Source organism: Cryptomeria japonica, chromosome 3 (assembly GCF_030272615.1).
Source record: "Cryptomeria japonica chromosome 3, Sugi_1.0, whole genome shotgun sequence".
NCBI lineage: Eukaryota > Viridiplantae > Streptophyta > Pinopsida > Cupressales > Cupressaceae > Cryptomeria > Cryptomeria japonica.
This window is the reverse complement of record NC_081407.1, coordinates 130,329,792-130,338,716: the sequence shown is the minus strand read 5'-3', so window position 1 is coordinate 130,338,716 and position 8,925 is coordinate 130,329,792.

Here is an 8,925-nt window from a genome sequence, read left to right as displayed (position 1 = left end):
CTATTTTGTAGGTTTTAGGTACATTTACAAGTTTTTTTATGGAGCTGCAAACTTTCGAGAAGTTAGAATTCAGAGGCACAATCCTAGATCTAGAAATAGTCCCCAGATCCCTGGGATTGGGGTGCCCAAAACCTTGGTCCTATAACAAGGCACCCAACACCCTATTTCTCTACATTTTTTGATAGAATTTGGAAGTTTAGATCTAGAGTGTTTCAAGCTGTAGATTTCTAGGTTTCAACTTAATACAGTCTCTGGGACCAAGGGGCCCAGTGCCCTAGTCCTACCAATTTAGGCTCAAATTTCTATTATAGGTGCACATCAAAATTATCTTTCTAGGTTTGTACTTTGTATCTAAGTTTCAATTCTATATTCCACTGTTATTGTAGTTTACATAGTCATTTTCATTCACCTTACTAGCTCAGTTTGCAATTATTTCACTTTTAGCTCATTTCCCTTTCATAGCAGCAAAGGAATAGAAATCCTAAGCGTATTCCTTTCTCTTTCATAAGAAGTAGTCAAAGAGAATCACTTCCTTAGGTTTTTTTGTATTCCAATGTATGGAGGAAAGTGTGGTTAGGTCATAAACTACTAGATCCCATTTTTCTCTATTACATTTTGGTGAACCCAGCATTCTTACACTTGCATTAATTCTTATTTTCATCTTTAGATCTGATTTTTATGCACTTAAACATTCATTTGCAATCATATCTTATGTAGTTTCATTAATTGTATTGGTTACTTAATATGGTTTCACTTTGTTAATCGCATAATTGCTTCATTGCTTGGACATTCAATTTTCCTTCTTTCCTTTTATTGTTTCTTTCATTTTTATTTTTTTAAAAGAGATATTTAAAAAAAATTTCATGCCAATTTTTTGTTCCTCAATGTTGTTAATTCTAGAATGATACGTTGGTCTTCGGTGGACTTGTCTTTGCATCATGATAGTTTCTTAGACCTTCTTATGACTCTTCACCTGTCTCCTAGAGATCCTACTAAGGACATTTTGAGGAAAGATGATTTTAGTAACACATGTACTAATGTTCTCCCTTCTAAAGATGAAGCATTAATAAATAGTGCTATTCCATCTCACCAAATTGTCCCTACCCATGAGGACATCATATTGCAATGAGATATTTATAGCTTTTTTCTCAAAGATCTCCCTATGTGGGATGAACCATTAGATGATGGTGTTGATTATTCTCTTTATTTTTCTCTCCCCTATCAGAGTATCTTGGTCAAAGATGATGATATTATGGTAAAAGAGGGTGATATGATTGACAATCCCCTTGATAACAACTTGCCTTATATTCATTTTAATAATCTTCCCTCTAAATAGATAATCCTACTTCAAGAAGAATTTATTAATATTTATTTCAAAGATCTTCCTCTCAACGATGAAGCTTGGAAGAATGATGTTGATCCTTCTCATAGATAATACCTCTCCCATGTGGACACTTGGGCAATAGAGGATGATATGATGACTACCTTTCCTACTAACACTACATCTTCTTTCAATACTCTTCCTTCTAGGGATGAAACATCAATGACTAGTGGTAATTTCTCTCCCAACACTGATTTTATTCATGATAACATTTTGGTGCAAGAAGAGAGTATCAACACTTCTTTCAATAATTCCCTTCATAGAAATGATGTTTATCCTTCTCCTAAAATGTACACCCCTTTTAAGGATACTTTGAAATAAAAGAATAATATTAGGTTACAAGGGTTCAATATAAATAACAATCCCCTCTATGATGATTTACCTTTCATTCAATCTCATGGAAAACCTATTCATGAAGAATTTTTTGAGCTTGATAATCCTATTTATGAATCATCTAATGATTTTAGCTCTACTAGACCTTCCTCACATGTTCCCAAACTATCTTTCATCAATATGATACATGCGAATGGTTATGAAACACATAATAAACCCCTCTTCATAGTTCAAGATGATATTTCTCCTCAAAATTTTCAACCTCTCAACAAGACTCTTTTTGTGGTTCAAGGTGGTTATAGTAATGATACCTTTTTCAATCCTAACCAAATATTTATGACTGTGCAACACAAATAATCTACTAAGAGTCCTTATGAGTATGCTAATCAAATTACTCGAGAGAGATACAATTTAGTTTCCCACACATGTAATACATGGAAAAATAGGCAACCTAATCTTCCTTTGGTTATTTCTTCTTCACTTTCTACTTCTGAACCTATTCTTCCACTAGCTTCTCATATCTCACAAACCCTTGGTAAGGAGTATGATCTTATTGAACAACTTAAAGCTACTCTTTGTTGGCATTTGCATGAAGATTGCATTGATGAACTATAGTGTTGTCATTGATGATAATATAAACTGGTAATGGAGTTGTTTTCCAACTGATAGTTGAGAAAATGAAGGAAATCGGTATTACTATAGAAGTAGTGAGATCAATCGGTAACCCTACTTGTTGATATTCCAAACCCTAACCGATGGACCTTGGTGAATTGGTTGTATTGATCTATGATCAAATGGTGATCAAAGATGATTATGTCATGTATGAATGATGCACATGATGAGTTTCAAAGTGGTTTTTGGTGCATAGAGATAACTATTTTATCTTCGGAATGAGCGAGTACATTTTATGAACTGGAAATAGTATGATGAGTTACAAGATTTGATGAGTGACAATCAAGAAGTGGTTGAGGTTGTCTTGAACAATGTGTTGATGATTTCTATGTAATCCAACGGTCATGTTTAAACTGATTTGTTTGTAATCTCTATAAGATCTTAGGTTTATGATGTGTTACCAACCTATTGTTTTTCTTATAAGGTCGATGACTTGTTTTGTTGTAGTGCTGGCAATTTTCATTAAGTGTCAGTGTGATTGATTGTCAAACCAGAAGGAGTATCTATAGAATTTGTAAAGGCAAATAGGAGAATGAAAAGGATTTGATCAAGCAAAGTAGTGCTATTACCAGATCAGTAAAAACCCTATTGTTCTCTAATAATTACAATAGTTAAATACCTTAACTGGGTAAGCTTGAACAGGCTTGGTGTTTTCTAAATCCTCTATCATGGTTACTCCTAATAGGGTATTGCTTTTAACAGGGCATTGTACCAATCATTTAACCGGGTGGTCCTTAATCGGATCTATTCCTAACAGGACTTTATTGTAAATATTCTAATAAGGCTTGGCTCCTAATAGGGAAAAATTTAGAAGAGTTCAGAATACTTGTGGGTATTTATCCCCACCATGGTTTTTCCCATTTGGGTTTCCATGTCAAAAATCATTGTGTCAAGTGGTGATTTTTTTTTGTGTTTATGTTTCAAATGATATGGTTAATTTGTTTAACTGGCAGAGCCACTTAAATGTGTTAAGATGACTAGAAGTGATCTGAGCAATGTTTTACCGATGTTAGAAAAGTGTTTTGATGTTTTCTTTATATGATTTGAGAGTTTCAGATTTGTTTCACTATTATAATATTATGCTACTCAACCAGTAAACTTGACAGTGAAGTTGCAGTTTATTTCTCTGTGATTGAACCAATTAGTTCAATGATTGATTTATGAGTTGGGTTTTGAGTTTGGTGAAATTTTAGTTTATTTTATATCTACTAATTCACCGCCCCTCCTCTCATTAGTTATCTGAATCCTTATTGATTCATCATATCATCAATTCATTTCAAAACATTTGAGGTCCTCTAGTGTCTAAGCCTAACAGCTTGAGGTAACAATCTAGAAAAACATGATGAAGAAAGAAGGTCTAAAGTTTAGTAGGGAAAACTATAGAATATGGAGTGATACAATGAAAATCTATATCAAGAGTCTAGGAAGTCAATATTGGGAACATTTTGTTACCAAATATACCATTCCTAGTGGGATTATGTATGATGATCAAAAGAAGGAGAAACAAGAGAATAATCAAGCATTGGAGGCCATTATCAGTTCCTTGTTCGATTTAGAGTATGTTGATATCCATGGTTTGGAGACTACTTATGATGTGGGGAAGAAAATTAAGGATATCTATAGAGGAGATGAACATGTGAAGATTTCCAAAGTAGAGAGTTTGAGAGGTAAATTTGATGACATGCGGATGGCTGAAGGTGAGAATATTCAATGTATGGTCAGAGGATCAAGGAGATAGTCGGTGAGATCAAAAGTGTTGGTGGTAAAGTGGAAGATACCACAATGGTTAGTAAGGTTTTAAGAATCCTTCTACTAGTCTATGCTATCCGAGTTGCAGCCATTCAAGAACTAAAGTCTATTGATAAAACAAAGGTAACTCTAACTCCATCATTGGTAAACTAGTTGTATTTGACTTAAATAGTGCTTATGGAAGTATTCAAAAATAGGAATCTGCATTTAGAGCTTTAGTTTCTAACCCACCTATGAGGAAAAGAGGAGAAGATAGTCACAGTTATGAGTCCAGATCTAGTAGAGAAGTTGATGATGAAGACAGTTTGATTGAGCTTGAACCATTGTTGGCCAGGTAGTTATGTACAGGAACTGGTAAGTAGAGTAGTAAATTACTTTTGAAGTGTTTTGGATGTAACCTAATTGGACATATTGTAGCTAATTTTCCTAATGGAGACAATGAGCACAAATGGGAGAAGTATAAGAAGTACAAAGGAAAAGGTAAAAGAGATTACCTCATTGTAGTTGATGGAGGAATCATTGATGAGGAATCTAAGAGAGATGCAAATGAAGACATTGTCTTTGTTTCCATTAAAGAGGAGGCATCCGATTAGAAGGCATTAGTCTCTCATATGGATTTTTCTAATGATTGGATTATAGACAGTGGTTGTTCACACCATATAATCAATGATCAAAGTAAGTTTCTTACATTGAAGGAATTTGATGGAGGCATTGTGAGATTTGGAAATGACTCACCTTGGTTGGTAAAAGGAAAGGGAACCATTTCTCTTAATGGAAAGAGCAGTGTGTATGATGTCTACTAGGTTGAAGGATTGAAACATAATCTTTTGAGTGTTTCTCAACTCAATGATAGAGGTTATCCATTGGAATTCAAGAATGGAATGTGAAAAATATATGGGAGAAAATGTGAATTGATTGCAATCGGGAAGCAGACTAAAGGTAGCCTATTTCACCTAAATCCTAAAGTCAACAACTATTTAATTGCTAAAGTAGATGATAGTTGGCTTTGGCATCAGAGATTTTGTCATGTAAATTTTGATAACATTGTCAAAGTTAGTAAGTCCAATTCAGTAAGAGGTTTTCCTCAGTTGGATGAACCGGTGAATGCTCTGTGTATGGAATGTCAGTTAGGGAAGATGACATCCTCAACTTTTAAGAGAGAATCTTTATCAGCAGAACATTTGCTAGATTTGGTTCATACAGACCTCTGTGGACCAACAAGGACTAGAAGTATTCAAGGTGATCGATATTTTATGATCTTCACTGATTATTGCTCAAGAATGATGTGGGTCACATTCTTGAAGGACAAAACATAAGCCTTTATTAAGATTAAGGCATTCAGGGCCTTAGCTGAATAGGAAAGTGGAAAGAATATAAAGTGCTTAAGAACTGATCAAGGTGGTGAATTTACTTATGAGGAATTCACTAGATATTGTGAAGACAATGGAATTAAGAGGCAATTTTTTTCACCTAGGACACCACAACAAAATGGTATTAAAGAGAGGAACAACCGGTCAGTTGTTGAAGCTACTAGAACTATGTTAATACAAGGAAGCGTTGCTAAAAATTTATGGAGAGAAGGTGTCAGCACAACTGTCTACACAAAGAACCGGATATTGGTGAAAAGAGGTAAGGATAAAACTCCTTATGAATATTGGTATGGTAGGTCGCCTAATGTTAGTTATTTTAAGGTTTTTGGCAGTAAATGTTTTATCAAGAGAGGTGATTATGTTGGTAAGTTTGAGGTTGAATGATGAAGGCATATTTACTGGTTACTCCACCAAGAGTAAAGCTTACAAATGTTACAACAACTAGACAAAGAGAATCATTGAAAGTGTTGATTTCTAAATGAATAAGTATCCTAAAGATATAGGAGAAACCAGTGAGGAGAAGGAAGATGAACCTTATATCCTAATTTTGCAGCCTGAACCGGTGAAGCCAGAAGTTGTAGTACCAGTTCAACCGAAACAAGTAGATTCTGCAAAAGATGAAGATAGTGAGGAAGAAGAACCTAAAGATAATGATCATGTTATTCCAAGGTATGTTAGACTCAATCATAATCTCGATTAGATTATTGGAGATAAAGATATTGGAGTGTTAAATGAAAAAAGAGTTAAAGAAAATTCATGTATGATCTCCACTATTGAGCTTAGAACAACAAAGGAAGCCTTTGGAGATGATCACTAGATCAAGGCTATGGAAGAAGAGCTTGACCAGATGGAGAAGAACAATACATGCACCCTAGTACCCAGACCGGTGAATAAAAATGTATTATGTACTAAATGGGTATTAAGAAATAAATTGAATGAAGATGGATTAGTAGTCAGAAACAAAGCCAAATTGGTATGCAAAGGTTATGCACTGGAAGAAGGAGAAGACTATGGCAAGACATTTGCACTAGATGCTAGATTGGAAGATGTTAGGACTCTACTTGTAGTCGCAACATATAGGGGATTCAAAGTATACCAGACCGATGTGAAGTCAACATTTCTAAATGGAATACTTGAAGAGGAAGTTTACATTGAACATCTAGATGTTTATGCTTTGACTGTTGCAAAGGATATGGTGTATAAAATATACAAGGCACTATACGATCTGAAGCAAGCACCAATAGAATGGTATGAAAGACTACATTCACACTTGGTGAAGATGGGTTTTCAGAGAATAAGTGAAGAAAACAATATATATCTAAAGACTGAAGGAGATAAGATACTGGTTAGTGAAGTGTTTGTGGATGATATCATTTTTGGAGGGAATGATTATATGAGTGATGAATTTGCAAATGAGATGAAAAGTGAATTTGAGATGTCTCTCGTAGGAGAGATAAAATTATTTATAGGTTTGCAAATTCAACAGATGAAGAATGGCATCTTTATCACACAATCCTAATATGTGAAAGAGGTATTGAAGATATTTGGAGTGGGAGACTGTAAACTAGTTTGGACACCAATGGTTATAGGCTGTAAACTATCTAAGGATGATGATGACACATTAATTGATGAAAAGGAGTACACGTCTATGATAGGGAAACTGCATTATGTTGCTCACAATAGACTGAATATTTCTCATGCAGTTGGATTAGTTACCAGATTTTAGAAGAACCTGAAGGAGACACACATGGTAGCTACTACAAGGATATTCAGATATTTGAAAGGTACTATTGATTATGGATTATGGTATCCATATGCAGGTAACTTTGATTTGACAGTTTATACGAATGCAGATTGGGTAGGAAATGTTGATGACAAAAAGAGTAAAACTGTAGGTGCATTCTTTCTTGGAGGAAGACTTGTATCTTTGAGCAGTAAGAAGTAGATTTGTATATCCCAATCTACTACTAAAGCTGAATATGTTGCAACGTATATGAATTGTACCCAAGCAATCTAGATGAAACACATTCTGGAAGTCATAGAACCGGTAAATATTTTTTGTGATAACACCATTGCAATAAATATTTCAAAGAACCCGATGTTGCATGCTAGAACCAAGCATATTGAGCTGAAATATCATTTCTTAAGGGAGAAAGTACAGAGTAAAGATGTGTTATTGGAGCATGTATCTACTAAGGAACAACTAGCGGATATCTTTACTAAACCTCTCCTTACGACTACTTTTGAGTATCTTATAATTCATCTATGGGTTGTGCCCCTACATGAGGTCAGTTGAACATATATGGAAGAAATCTGTCCTAGAGAGCTTATTGAAAATCTTGAAGCAGGATTGGTGTAGAGTGGAGCTAGTCCATAGTCGGAGCAGCTAGTTATAGAACAGTGAAGTATGACACTGAATGTTTTACTTTCACTTTGGAATTGTTTTCAAAGGGATAGAAGAACTGTATTATTATGGGGGAGAAGAACTGTATGATTGATAGAGAGAACAACACTAGCTAGTTACTAGCTGAAGACATGGAGACTCAGTTGAAGGAGAGTACATGGTGTAAACCAAGATTCCTATACCTGTGTATGTGAATTACTCTCAATCATCACAATCAAAGGGTATTGATATTTGTATTGCCATCAATGCCAAAGGGGGACATAGTTGGCATTTGCATGAAGATTGCATTGATGAACTATAGTGTTGTCATTGATGATAATTGAAATCGGTAATGGAGTTGTTTTGCAACCGGTAGTTGAGCAACTGAAGGAAACCAATATTACTATAGAAGCAATGAGATCAATTAGTAACCCTACCTTTTGATATGCCAAACCCTAACCAATGGAGCTTGGTAAATCAATTGTGTTGATCTATGATCAAATGGTGATCGTAGATGATTCTGCCACATATGCATGATGCACGTGATGAGTTTCAAAGTGTTTTTTGGCATGTAGAGATAATTTTTTTATCTTGGGAATGAGAAAGTACATTGCATGAAGTGGAAACCATGTTATGAGTTACAGGATTGGATGATAGGTAATCAAGGAGTGGTCGAGGTTTTCTTGAACAATGTATTGATGATTACTATGTAATCCAATGGTCATGTTTAAACCGATTCATTTGTAATCTCTACGAGATCTTAGGTTTATGATGTGTTACCAACCTATTGTATTTCTTATAAGGTCGATGAGTATCTTTTTTGTAGTGTTGGAAATTTTGGTTAAGTTTTAGTGTGATTGATTGCCAAACCAGAAGGAGTATCTACAAAATGTTCAAAGACATATAGGAGCATGAAAAGGATCTGATCAAGCAAAGTAGTTCTATTACTAGATCAGCAAAAAACTTGTTGTTCTCTAACAATTACAATAGTTAAATCCCTTAACTGGGTAAGCTTTAATAGGCTTGGTGTTTTCTAA